Source organism: Vigna unguiculata, chromosome 9, assembly GCF_037176805.1.
Source record: "Vigna unguiculata cultivar grain cowpea cultivar isolate G323 ecotype 2 chromosome 9, ASM3717680v1, whole genome shotgun sequence".
Taxonomy (NCBI): Eukaryota; Viridiplantae; Streptophyta; class Magnoliopsida; order Fabales; family Fabaceae; genus Vigna; species Vigna unguiculata.
In genome coordinates this window covers 28,145,510-28,159,264 of record NC_140800.1, presented here as the reverse complement: position 1 = coordinate 28,159,264, position 13,755 = coordinate 28,145,510, and the positions used below count along the sequence as shown (strand labels likewise).

At 32.6% G+C, this 13,755-nt stretch overlaps 1 long non-coding RNA gene across 1 annotated transcript; it reads left to right on the top strand.

The window, feature by feature from the left end:
* The first annotated feature begins 6,532 nt into the window (after nucleotides 1–6,532).
* Nucleotides 6,533–10,245, top strand: LOC146883853 (uncharacterized). The gene is made up of 4 exons (XR_014984574.1): nucleotides 6,533–8,115; nucleotides 8,209–8,284; nucleotides 8,453–8,597; nucleotides 9,837–10,245. It is a non-coding gene; the product is annotated as an uncharacterized LOC146883853 (long non-coding RNA).
* Nucleotides 10,246–13,755: the final 3,510 nt, after the last annotated feature.

The window sequence follows — 13,755 nt, the reverse complement described above, 5'->3', positions numbered from 1 at the left end:
TTCTTTGTTGATGAACATTTGACTAAATTATATCACAACAATAATATATCCCTTTTAGATCATAAAAGCTGTTTTTACCTTTTGATAACATGATGTTATTCTCTAGATCGAAATCTAATTGTTTGTTTTGTTTACTCGTTTCACCTCCTAAAAAATTAAATGATTTTCTAAATAGTTTTTCAAATATTTTTAAAAAAATTATATATTTCTGATTTTTTATTTTGAATCAATTATTGTCGAGCTCAAACAACAAAAAATATATTTTTGTTTATTTTTTATATTATTTTCTTATTATTTTTGGGAAAAGTTTAACACCTTGGAAACCATATCAACTTCGCATATTTAATTAAAGGTATCGTCCTCGGGTGGACGTTGCAGAGTGTTAACACCTCCCCTACGTGTAGTCGACTTCCGGACTCAAAATCTAGTTTTTTTGCATACTTGCTTTATCTTTAGGGTTTTCCATAGTTTTTCTATAATAAACTATGGTGGCGACTCCAAAACATCTTTTTAAACTCGTTTACTTTTTGGTTCGTCGTCCCGTCACGATTTTGACTACGATAGATGACAACTCCATTAGGGTGTGTGGGTGTTTGGGAGAAGGAAGATGAAGACGATGGTGGATGGAAATGGCAAAAATCTAGTGTAAATTTGGTGAAGGATGGTGAAGTTTGGGTTGTTGTTTTAGTTTATACGGGTGAAATTTGATGGTGTTTTTGTATAGGCGTGATGGAGGAACTAGCCGTGAATCTGTTGAAAATAGCATGATGGTTAGTTTGGGTGAAAATTCAGCGTGGAGTGTGGATCATTGATGGCCTTAGTGAAATAATGGAAGTGAAGCATTGTGAAGCGTGGGTTGAAGATTATGGTCTGTGTAGGTAGAAAGGTTGTCTTTGAAGTGTTGTATTTTCTTTTTGCAGGTTGAAGTTGTAACATCCCTAAGGAATATTACTAATATTTAAAATTTAAAATCCGAAATAAACATAAATACCACATTTAATATAAAACAATTTCCCAAAAACACGGGAAATTTAAAACTTTAATGTACACGTCATAAAATCAGGAGTCCATAATTTTTATAAAACTAAAACAATATTCACATGGCTCCCAAAGGATTACATATTTATCTCAAAAATCAAAATAATAACATATAAATAAAATCCCAGCTATCCCTCTCTCCGAGTCTAAACATCTCCTAGCCCACCTGTCAAATCATCTGCTCCCGGATAACGAGTCATCCGATCATCGCCACACACACACGGAAAGGGTGAGCTATGCATAATATATATAAACAGATACATGAAATAAATATGCCACCCATCCCAAATAACATAACTAAAATTTCGCGATTGTCAAATTACCCAACCATGACCTCATAGTCCTTTATGAGTCATATGCATGAACTAGGTCTTGGGACTTCACTGTGCTCCCACGAAACTAACTCATTCGTGGTCCAATCCTATGAGCCTATCCCGCTCATAGTCCTGCCCTACAGACTCCTCGTCTGTAGTAAATCATCCAAGTCTTCTCAACTTGGACCCTAACACACACGCGATCACCATACTATGGACTCCTCACCCAATTGTAGTCGACGGGAACATATCAGTTCCTTGCCCATCGTGCGCCCGACACATGTAATCACCATACTAAGGACTCCTCGCCCATTAGTAGCCGACGGGAACACAACCAGTTCCATGCCCATCATGTGTCCAACCATCAAGCACATCCCAAACCCCTATTGGACTTAGTCCTTCAAGCCCAAATACCACACCACATGCATATACTTCCTATACTTAGGAAAAAGTAGCCAAACTAACACACACAAGCACACACAAACATAGTAATTCGCATAAACTCGCTTAAGCCAGGGACTCTCGCCCAAGTTAAGCCTTCAACTTCGCTTAGGCTAGCTCACCTCGCCTGAGCGAGCTTAAAACAGTGGCCGCATCACGTTATCTCGCTTAGGCGAGATCATCTCTCGCCCAAACACCCAATTCAGTCTCGCCTGAGCTACAATGTAAGCAACACATCCAACATGATCGCGACATCTCGCTTAGGCGAGACCGTCTCGTCTGAGCGAGACCCTGGTTCGCTCAAACCCACCAAACTCCTCGCTTGGACGAGGTTTCGCACTCAAAACAATCCAGGTTTCCTCGCGACCTCGCTTAGGCGAGTGTCTCTCGCCTGAGCGAGATACTAAGTCGCTCAACCCCATCCAAGGTCGCCTGGGCGAGTAACGCGAACCAGGACCAAAAACGAGACTCTGCAACTCTCGCTTAGGCGAGATGGCGTCGCTTGGGCGAGACTTGCAGGGTTTCGAGTCTGATCAAGCGCACAATGCACCAAACCAATACCAAAACTCTACTCAATCATTAACAAGACAATGATGGCAAACAACCATCAAAATCATGCATTATCTCCCATTAAGCTACCAAAAAACAAAATTTAGGCTTCCACCACCCTTCCTTTACCAAAAACCCTCATTCCCAAAAATATAATGCATTACAGGCTTATGCGCACAACATTAATCAATTAAGCTTTCTATCACCACACATATTGTACGAATTTCATGCCAACAGAAATCAATTGAAAACAGAATTGACCCAAAACCATAACCCAAAACCATAACGCCATTCTGCTAGGTTCTCCCTACCTTTCCACATTCATTCCAAGCTAAATTCAGTAAAAATAAAGGTTAAGTTTTGTCAAACAAGGTTTGAACTCGTGACCCTCCATTCATAATGCCAAAGCACATCCACTATGCCAATTCACATTTGGTGATACACCCCAATCAAGATAAGTTTACATCACCAATTCCATAATCATACATATTATTAAAAATCAATAATAAAACAACAACACATAATTAGCATACATAGGACTCGAACCCAAGTCCTCTCACAATCAAAGTACTCTCAACCATTTGAGCTAACACTTTACCACGTCACATCAAACAATAATTAATTCCATAAGGGCGCTTTCTACCCGCATTTATTAATTAATTAATTATTTAATTAATTAATTTTCACGGGTCTTACAGAAGTGGTGTCGTGATGTTGAGGGAAGATATAGATGAAATAATGGTGAAAATGGGTTCTGAAAATGGCCATGACTTTAGGTGCTTTGGGTGCGTGGGTGTTTAGGTGTAAATGAGGGAAATGAATGGGAGACAGATGATGAAGTATGAATATGGTAGGGATAGATGGAGGGAATCTGTGGTTGTGGGCTTTGTGAGGCTTGTAATGTGGTTAAGGGCTGAAAGGTACTGAACGAGAGGATATAAAGGCCCAAATGAATGTTTGGCGGTTATTATTTTTTGAAACAAGGGTTACCATCCAGGCATTACATCATTTATTTGTCATCTCTTCTAACACTTTATTTTTTTTTTCTCATATTTCATTTTGTATTCTTTTCATCACTTTGTGATTTATTTTGGCTTCTTTTTCCTTCAAATTCTTTTCATTTGATCATTGAGTGTTTTTTGTGTGCATCTCAAGCTGACTTCTAGTGTGATGATAATCATTGTTTAGGAACAATTTTAAAAGGAAACTTTATTTTTGGCTTAAAGGGGTAGTAATGGATATTATTTACTTTTTCAGATAAAGAAAGACGGTCACACATCATTTTAAATCTTGATTGCTTTATTTTCAAAATATAAACTCTACAATAGAACTCAATGACCTCAACATGAATCTTTTTTCTTTTCTTTCTTTCAATTTATCCTTTTTGCCTAGATTGTCTCTTGGGTTTTCAATCTAGTATATTTTTCTCTTTTCTTTTCCTTTTTTGGAAATTATTTTTATTTGTCGTAAAGGATTCAAGGATCTCCCCAACAAGCACAAGCAAGGGCAACATTGGCAAATATGCCCTAGTGAAAATTCAGCTTTATCATCCATGCAATAATAATTTTATTAGGGCAAATCCTTTTATTTTGGGAGAGTGAAAAAGTGGAAGCAATGCTTGCGCGAACATCTTAAAAGAAAAAGTCAGCTTATTATTCTAGATTAAAACATTTGACCACATAACAATATGACATTCTTTGTTATTCTTTTCTTTTTTTCATTTTTTTTAAATCACAAATTTGACGATTTGCAAGAAAATAAATGACTAAAAACATGACAATCTTGCTTTATTTCTTTTTGCTTTCTTTTATTTTTTTCGAGACACCCTTTAGGACTTGTTCTAGATGAAAGATCAAATATCTCATATGCTTGAAATTCATGAAGGAGAATGATTCAACTAAGTAGAATCGTCATAACAATATGAAAGGAAAGCCTTACAACTATCATAATATGAAAAACATGAAATTGTCAATGTTTACAAATTCATGAAGTTCTTCATGCGGGGGTGTTTTTGTGCCTTGGTAGAGGATTCCCTTCAACATCAGATTGTCCTTCATCAAGTGCCAACCTTCCTGAATCAATCAAAGATTACAGCTTGTGCTTTAGAGCCTCACATGCTTCTGTTGAATGTCTTGATGCTCCTTTGTGATAATCACATCTTGCATTTGCGTTATAATTCTTCAGGTATGGAGGTTGTACAAGCCTGGTAGGACAAACCTCTATAAGGTTATTATAAAGGAGATCTGGTAATAGCTCTGAGTAAATCATGGGGATAAGAGTGAAATTCACAACCTTCTTGTCCTGATTGTAATTTCATTTCCCAGTGGCCTGATTGAATTTAACGGACTTAGACATTTGAGGATAGACAATGAAATGTGGATTAGCTCTTTGTCTTTTATTATTCCCATATTCAAAACCATACTCATTCAAATTTGCTACCAGATTCAGGCCTAGTGCAATTTTTCCACTTTTTATGTCGCCTTCAATCTTCTCTCTAATTATCACCATATCAGCAAAGCTCGAGCAGACATTGGTTATCATGTATTCATAAAATGGTGATTATAGAATATTTAGGAATATGGTAACCATCTCCTTGTCACTCAAAGGAGGCTCTACTTGAGCAATAATCTCTCTCTACCTTTGGGCATATTCTTTGAATGATTCAGACTCCTTCTTCGCCATGTTCTGCAATTGTAACCTGTCAAGCGCCATATCCATGTTATATTTGTACTACTTCATGAAAGCATCTACCAGATCCTTCCAAGACTGGATGCGTGAAGGCTAAATATGAACATACTAGTTTAGCACAATGTCAGCCAAACTATCTTGGAAGAAATGGATTAACAACTTTTCATTGTGTGCATGCATAACCATTTTCTTGCCATACATCATGATGTGACTCTTAGGACAAAGTGGTCCCTCTATATTTTTCAAACTTAGGTAATTTAAACTTTGGAGGTATCACCACATTCGAGACTAAGCCCACCCCCGCAACATTTTCAAACTCAAAGCTTCCTCCACCTTCTATGGCCATCAGCCTCTCCTCCAACATTTCTAACTTATTATTGGTGGCTTCAACATCCATTGATATGGCAGCATATTGTGGGGGCTTCATCTCGGGTTGCTTTGTCGGGGTAACATGCACGACTTTTGGTTGGACAATTCCTAAAAGTTATGTAAGCGTTGCCCTCTCCTTCTCCCGCTCATGTTTTTCTCTTCTCTATTCTGTTGTTGCCTTCTCTGTTATGTTGTATGTGTATTTTAAACTGTAAATTTTTTTCACGAGGAGTGGACTATCAACTTGTGCTAGGAAGTTATGTCTTTTTTATTTTATTTTTTTTAATTCTTGAGCCATGTGAACATAAGTCCCCAACAAAAAAGGCGATTGCTTCCGCCATGCTATTACTCTCTTCAACTTAGCCACTCTATCTCTTGTTCATCAGTCCAATTAAAACGCAATTTCCATTTTCGTAAACAAAGAAATAAAGAAAGGGTAGGAAAGGTTGGATGGTGTGTGGGTACCTTTAACCTCTTTCAAAATCACTTCTACCAATTAACTTTTATATATATATATATATATATATATATATATATATATATATATATATATATATATATATATAACAAAGAATAAGATAAAAATAAACTAAAATGAAAATAAAATAAAGTAAAATAAACTAAACCAAAATAAAACCAGACAAATAAAATAAAACACAGCATGATAAAATAAAATCAAAATCAAAATAAAAACGTAAATAAAAAAAGACGTATTTTTTCTCAAATTAACAAACACATTTTTTTTATTTTGTATTTTTTCTTTTTATTTTTCAATTAAACTTTAATATTTGTTTATTATTATTTATTATTCTTTTTATCATTGCCATCCGGACGGAATTTAGTGTTGACAATAATTACACACATAATAAATCTTATATATTTCTAATAAATCTTATATATTTCTAATAAATCTAAATTATATGAAAACAATCACCTCTGGAAAATACCAAAATACCTTATTTCTAATCATTGACACCTGTCCATTTTACATGTTTTTCCGTCAATTACGTTGTTTTAAAGGTGTTTTCTCCATCTTTGATTTGTGATCAGTAAAATACTACTTTAACCCTTTTGTCAACTTCCTTTCTTCCGTTTGAGCATTTGAGTTAAATAGTCATTTCAACTTTCCCGCTTCTGAGATTGGTGGAAGGAGAAATACTCTGAGTTGAGTTTATGGATGTTACATCCAATAAAGAACCTTACGTCACTTGCATATGTGCACCAATTTTGAGTGCCAACCTTTATTTTGAATGACCATGATGGAATAATTGTGGGAAAAATCAAATCTTTCTGGTCAGCTACCCACCAACATGAAGTTGGCCATTTCTATAGATCTCACTTTCCAACACTGAAGAAATAATTGAACTCCATACAACCATGTGAAGATCCTTCCTGGTGGAGCAACCATGATGGTTTTTTTTCCTGTTAAGCTTTATTTTACTTATAGGTTTTTTAGGTTTTGTTTTCCTATTTGAATTTATTTCATGTTTTTTTAGGTTTTCTTTAGGAAGTTCTGCATATAAAAAAGAACTATGATATCTAATGAGGATGACGACGACATGACTGACTCTGGCTCCGGTGGTGATGAGTTTTCATGTAAAGGGGTATTTTCTTAGAATATGTTGTGTGTTGTAGAGTTTTCTAATGTTTTTTTATTTTTCCCTCTATTCTTTCATGTTTTGTTGTTCTATTGAAGGTTTGTTTAAATTTAGTTTTTTTTTCTTTTTTACTTTCTTTCCGTTTAAACCTTTTTTGAACTTTCTTCCCATTTCCTTTCTCTAAGGTCCTGATTTTATAGCTTTGCCCCATTTTTTTTTCTGTGTTTTAACAATAGCATCTGTTGGATTATAAGTCATTTTGTTTTTACTGCTTCTGGGATTGTGGGATGAAGGGAACACTATATAATGTCTTGATGGTGTATTGAAAATTTCTTCAACAAGTTATATTTCTTTGCTACCTTCCTCCCCAAATCTTCACTGGATGGAGAACAAAGATGAAATCAACGACCGGTATGTCGTTCTAACTTTTTTTTCACTTGAAAAAGGTGTTGATGGGTAATATTCCTTGATTAGGGTAATATTTCATGCTCTGAGTTCCTATTTTCATTAAGATGTGTATTAATGTTTAATCTCTGGACTAGCATGTTAAAGTTTTTTTCATTTTCTTCTTCTTCTTTAATTACCAGTTTCACCGGCAACGAAGCTCCTCGAATTGAAGAAAGAATTGGGCTAAACCAGAGTTATCTAAAAATCTCTATGACTCTGTTCCAATAGATAAAAGGACTTCAGATTTATCCAACTTAACTGAATGCCATGCGTGTGGCTTAAGGTTGATGTCTCTTTGTTTTTCTATTTTTTGCCTTTAGTTATGTTTTATGATTCCATGCTTTTATGTTGTTGGATTATGGTTGTGATTTTTCCTGATGTTGTTATGTTTCATTTTAAATTATTATTTGTTTAAGGTAGTGGATGCAGGGTTGATACGAGTGAAGCTACTATAATTTTACTTCCTTCAAATATTACAGTTTTTACCCTGGATTTCTTAGAATGATTGTAGGCATCGTAGGATAACTATATGCAGCTTAGTTGTTGAACAAGTTGTCTTTGTTAAAATGGCAAGAGAAAGCTATAAAGTTGGCCCTTGATGATACATGTGAAAAAATGGACGAGTTACAAGGGAATGTCGTCACTCTAGAAGAAAATCTCAAGAAAGAAAGGTAAATTTGGATTACATAGGGTACTTTAATTGTTTCTTTATTGTTGAATTTGTATTCTTGTCTCATGAAGGACTTCGTGATATCATATTCCAGGGATAAAATCCAAGAAATTAAACAAACTCTCAAAGAGCTTGAAACTAAGCACAACAACTATACGACAAGACAAGAGGTTTGGATGACATGGGTTTTGTAATTGAATTAGTTTTCATAGTTATATTGTTGTGCATTTATTCTTAATACTAAGCTTTTGAGGTGGTAAGTATCGGGAAGATTCCATTGCAATTGAAACTTTGTTCAAGAGACATCTAATTCTTTTATTTTCTTCTTTGTATGTCAGGATTCATCCAAAATTGAAGCTTTTATGAAATAAAGGAAGGAATGAACTGATTTGATACCAAAACTCGAGGACAATATTCCAAAACTGCAAAAGTTGTTGCTTGATGAGGAGAAGATCTTGGATGAAATCACATAGAGTTCTAAAGGTGGACTTTTATCATTTTTATTAATTTATTTCCAATATATTGGAAAGTGCTTTTAATTAAATTTGATTTGCATAAGTGCTTTTAATTAAATTTTATTCTTAAGCATACTTCCTTGCAAGTTGCTACATTTTATTTTTCATTCTATTTTAACATTAAAAAATTTGTTTTAGTTAGGTTCCTTATTCTAATGCCTAATAGATATATAGTCATGGTTGTCTTCTGCGTCTTGATATTATGAAAAACTATTAGAGTGAACACACTCTAAATATACTTAATTGACATATTTGAATAGATTTCTAAATATACTCTGCTACTTTTGTTGGACTAAGATGCATATAGTTATCCCGCGAGGTCTATTTTTGATAGGTGAGTTTTTCATCCATGCCATTGAATAGGCATGGCATAAGGTTTTTCATTACCCTAAGAATATTGATTAAGGACCGGGGTCTTTGTATTTTTTACCGGAGAAAGAAAGTTTCATATATTGTTCTTTTTGCATTGTCATTACGGTGGTGGCTTTAATAAGTACTTTTTAGAGATGTGGATAAACCATACAGGGCATTAGGAGGCCACAATGAGATTGTCATTTTGGATACTATTATCTGTGAGAGGTCTGAGGCACATAATTTAAGTCATTTTTTTAGTTGACGAATCCTTTTTTTCACTCAAATTAGCTTTCTGATTTCTCTATGCAATTTGTTGGCTGAACATTTCTCTAAATATTTAAATACCACTAGTTATATTTATATACCATTTTCTTGGCTTACTCTATATTTATACACCTCCTCCCTCTCTTTCTTTGTATGTTTCTTTACTAGTTTGGCTTTGTCACGTTGAGGTTGATTGGGTCTGATTTGGTGATATAAACTAAACAGAGATAGTCTGATGAGGAACGTAAAAGGTGAATGACACCTGGAAGGCCCTGGATATAAACACTAATGTGGATGCTATTGTGAGACTGACTAGGGAGAATAAAAACCTGGATATAAACCTGGATATAAAGTGAACTTACATAACTCAACAAGTGATTATTGTTAGTTGTTCCAGTGGCTAAAGAAACTCAAGCCAAAATCATGTTAACAATGTTATTAAGTTGTATTTGGTCAAACAAAATAAAAAAAATAAGTAGTTCTATCTTTACTGTCATATTAAGTCCACAATTTTTTTTAGCATGTGCTTTCCATATAGTTTTGTACTTATTTATTTGTTAAATGAAAAGTTTTCTTCTTCATCGCTAAGTTGACATGTTCCGACAAGAGTAGATGTTTTGGCACCTCAAAAGGTTGGTGGCTGAAGGAGCATTTCTTATTTGTCTTTTCAAAGTCTTAAATAGATGCCAAAGTTGTATTATATGATTCATCCACCGAAGAAGAAATTTTGTCAAGCCAACCTGACACTTTGTATAGGATTGTATTGATGTATTGATAACATTGATACAAAGGTTCTGCTTGACTATATAGTTACAAGTTCATGTTGCCATTGTATCATATAAAATAGTTATCTCTCAATTCGCTGTTGTGAGAGGTGTTATGATTAGGCCCTGATGGTTGTTTTATATTTTTAGTCTTTTACTTTTCATTCCTTTATAATTCTTTAGCTTCTAAGCTGTGTAATTCAAACATTCAGGGATCCATACAGGAATGTAGTCTGATGGATATTTATATTAGTACATATATGCCAATATGACTTGGTTTGAAAGGCTTCTTCCATACATGCAAACCTATGTTATATATGTAGCTGGATTTTTTTTTCTTCCTCCTATGCGAAAAAAACGTGTGTATTAAGTTTGAAATTTTTTTGTAGGTTCATTTACACTTTTTATCAATTTTTACCCTTATATTGTAAGAATTACATATAGGTAATTTTAACATTTTAATTATAATAATATTATAATTACATAATTTTATTATATTAAGGAAATTACATAAAAATTGTTGTCATATTAAAAAATCCGGAGATACTTCTATTATTTCAAATTTAGTCTAATTTAAAATTAAGAAAGATATATTTAAATAGTAATTATATGAAGATTTATTTGTTTATTATATATACTTTTGTATAAAAATGGATTAATATTGTATGGTATAAATTAAGAATTTAAATAAATTTATAAGTTATATTAGGTCTTCAGCTGAAAAATGAACTCGGACTCTAACGAATATTAACAATGGGTTGAGTGTTATATTACGGTTTATGAGTTAACACTATCTTCTAAATCAAAAGTTAACAATGTAGCATAATTGTATTTTTTGTCGGTCATTTTTTCTTTTTATTATTAATAGTATTGTTATTATAATTATTATCATTATTAGTAGTATTATTAACAACTTTAATATTTTTTTATTTTATACGGAACCAAAGTTTACAATATACTTTTATCTTATTTTAATAACGATATGTACAATATATTTACATTTTCCTTTATCAATGATTCAAATATAATTTCACTTTAATATGATATATAACTTAAAAATTTAATAATAAATTTTAACTATATAATATTATTATTTTTCTATACATTAATTATTATATCAATCTAAAACATATGAAAACAATCACCTCTATAAATTATCCAAATACCCCAACTTCAATCATTGACACCTATCTATTTTACAGGTTTTTCGGTAAATTCTCATCTTTTAAACATGCTTTCCGTGTCTTTGAATATGTGATCGACATTTTTACAACTTTAACCTTGCTTTGAATCTAGAGTACATTTTGAAGTGTTTGGGTTAAAAGTCATTTTGGCTTTTTTCGTCTTTGGAATTTGTGGAATTGGTAGATTGAGGGAGTACTGTACATTGAGTTGAAGGATGTTGCATCCATTAATAAAAGTTACAAAATTGATTTAAATAAAAAAGATATAAAGTCACAAAATTATCAAAATTATTGATTTGAGAATTTTTCCTTTCCAAATGCAGATCTAGGTGGAATGCAGACTTAAATGAGTGCGGACTTAAATGAATGTTTACTAAATATCAATTTTATAATTTAAACAAAAGCATATTCATTTTTTAATCTTAATCATTCAATAAAAGTAATAATAATATCTCTGACTCCATATCTCATATCTTTCGATATATATATTTGTCTGTTTATATATGCATGTGTTACTATTTACAAATTTTAACATTAACGTGTTATTTTTATTTTGTACATATCTTATAATATGTCTATATTTTACTTTAAAAAAGAGCATACATAGGCATTTTATTTTAATATACACATCACCAATAAATTATTACATCAATTTTATAATTTAACACAAACAAATTTATATCTAATATTATTGGGTAATCTTAATATTACCATTTTAAACAAAAAAATAAATTGTTTGTACGCATCAAGAATTAGCTATTATAAATTCAATGTCTACATTGATAACAACAACTGCATGTATTTTTGTTTAAAATTTTTAACATCAATTCATGTTACTCTAATTTTTTTAAAATAGGGACCATATCTCACAATCTATTTGCATTTTTTCGTTTTTGATGAAGGATTATCTTGTTCCTTTTTAAAATTATTGAATATGGTGTGAGTTGATTAAGAAAGCTAAGTGAAATCCCCACTGGACATTAAGATAGCAAGCTATCTAGATGTGAAGGTTCCTTTCACAAAGCTCAAGAGAAGAAGATGATGGATTGATTCAAAACAAAAAAGAAATGGAAAGCACATAAACCATAGAAAACCAAGAATAATTAAAGGAAGAAGAAAACATGAAATGGAAAGGAAAGAAATGGTATAAAAATGTGAGAAGCACGCCACTACAAGACTAGGCTAGAAGCCATGGCAACCTTGAAGATGAGTGGATGTGTGCCGCCACTTGCTATGCAAGATGAGGCTTAAAAGTATTCACTCCCAAGGGAGGAAACTCTCACAAATGGTCGAGACACAAGAGTGTTTTTACTTCAAAATGTTCAACCCTTTTACATGTCTAGGAGCACCCCTTATATAGAAGAGTTTAGGGGCCTCTAAGCAAATAAAAGATACCTAAGGATGTCTCTACAAAAACCTAACCCTAGCTTCTAGAAACTAGGTCAAATAAGGTTACAAAAATGAGAGACAAAAGAGCCAACTATGGTGTGTGCAAGGCTAATTTCGTTCTAGCACAAAAGGAGACAAAGAATGTGTCTCATATGTCTCCAAAAAGTGGCCAAAGTGTGCTAAAAACAAAGGAGACCAAAGGTACATAGGTACACTTGTTTTATGCCTTTTACTTTATGCTTTATGCCTTTGCTTTACTCTCTCATCCACATAATTTATGCTCCCCAATCACCATGCGCCACCTACAATTTCTTTCTTACTCCTAATTAACCTACAAAGCAAATAAACATAGATTAGTATGTTGGCTTAAGTCAAGTCAACTATAGTCAACAAGTCAAACCTAGTCAAAGGTCAACAAGTCAACTAAAGTTGATTCAACTAAGTCAACTTAGGGAATCAAAAATAACAAACACAAATGAAAGGGATGAAGGATTATTGAACTTCCTTTCTAAACATGCTTAGTCTTCTTAAGCATATGCCTTCATCCTTGGTTGGGGTCAATCCTTCATTAGTTTTTCTCTAAGTTGATTATTCATATATGGACAATACTCTTGTACGGGACCAAAGTTCACAATATACCTACATTTTATTTTAACAATGATATGTACATATACACGGGACAAAAGTTCACAAGACACCTTATTAGTGTAGCTTGCTACCAAAACCACACATTTCAGATTTATTCTCAAATGTAATCATTTCAATATTTCAATATAAATTAATTATAACTATAAACTATGTATTGTATAAACTATGGATTATCTCAATATATAATGAACCTAATCAATGGTCTTAAATAATTAGATAATGAAGCAGAATGTAGTAATTAACCAAAATCTAAATAATATATTTACAAATCCACATAAATTATACCAATAATAACAATACTTTAATTTAGTTTCTTACTAATATAATATATAATATTTAAACAAAATACTCACAAAAACAGTAACACAAAAAAAAAAAAAACTTGTGCATACGCACAGATTTCATACTAGTTTGTTTAAGAAACAACCATCATATATAACTTGCTTATATTATAATAACTACTTTATATATATTTCAGAAAACTTATATTGCAATAACCACTTTATATATCTTTTAAAAAGTT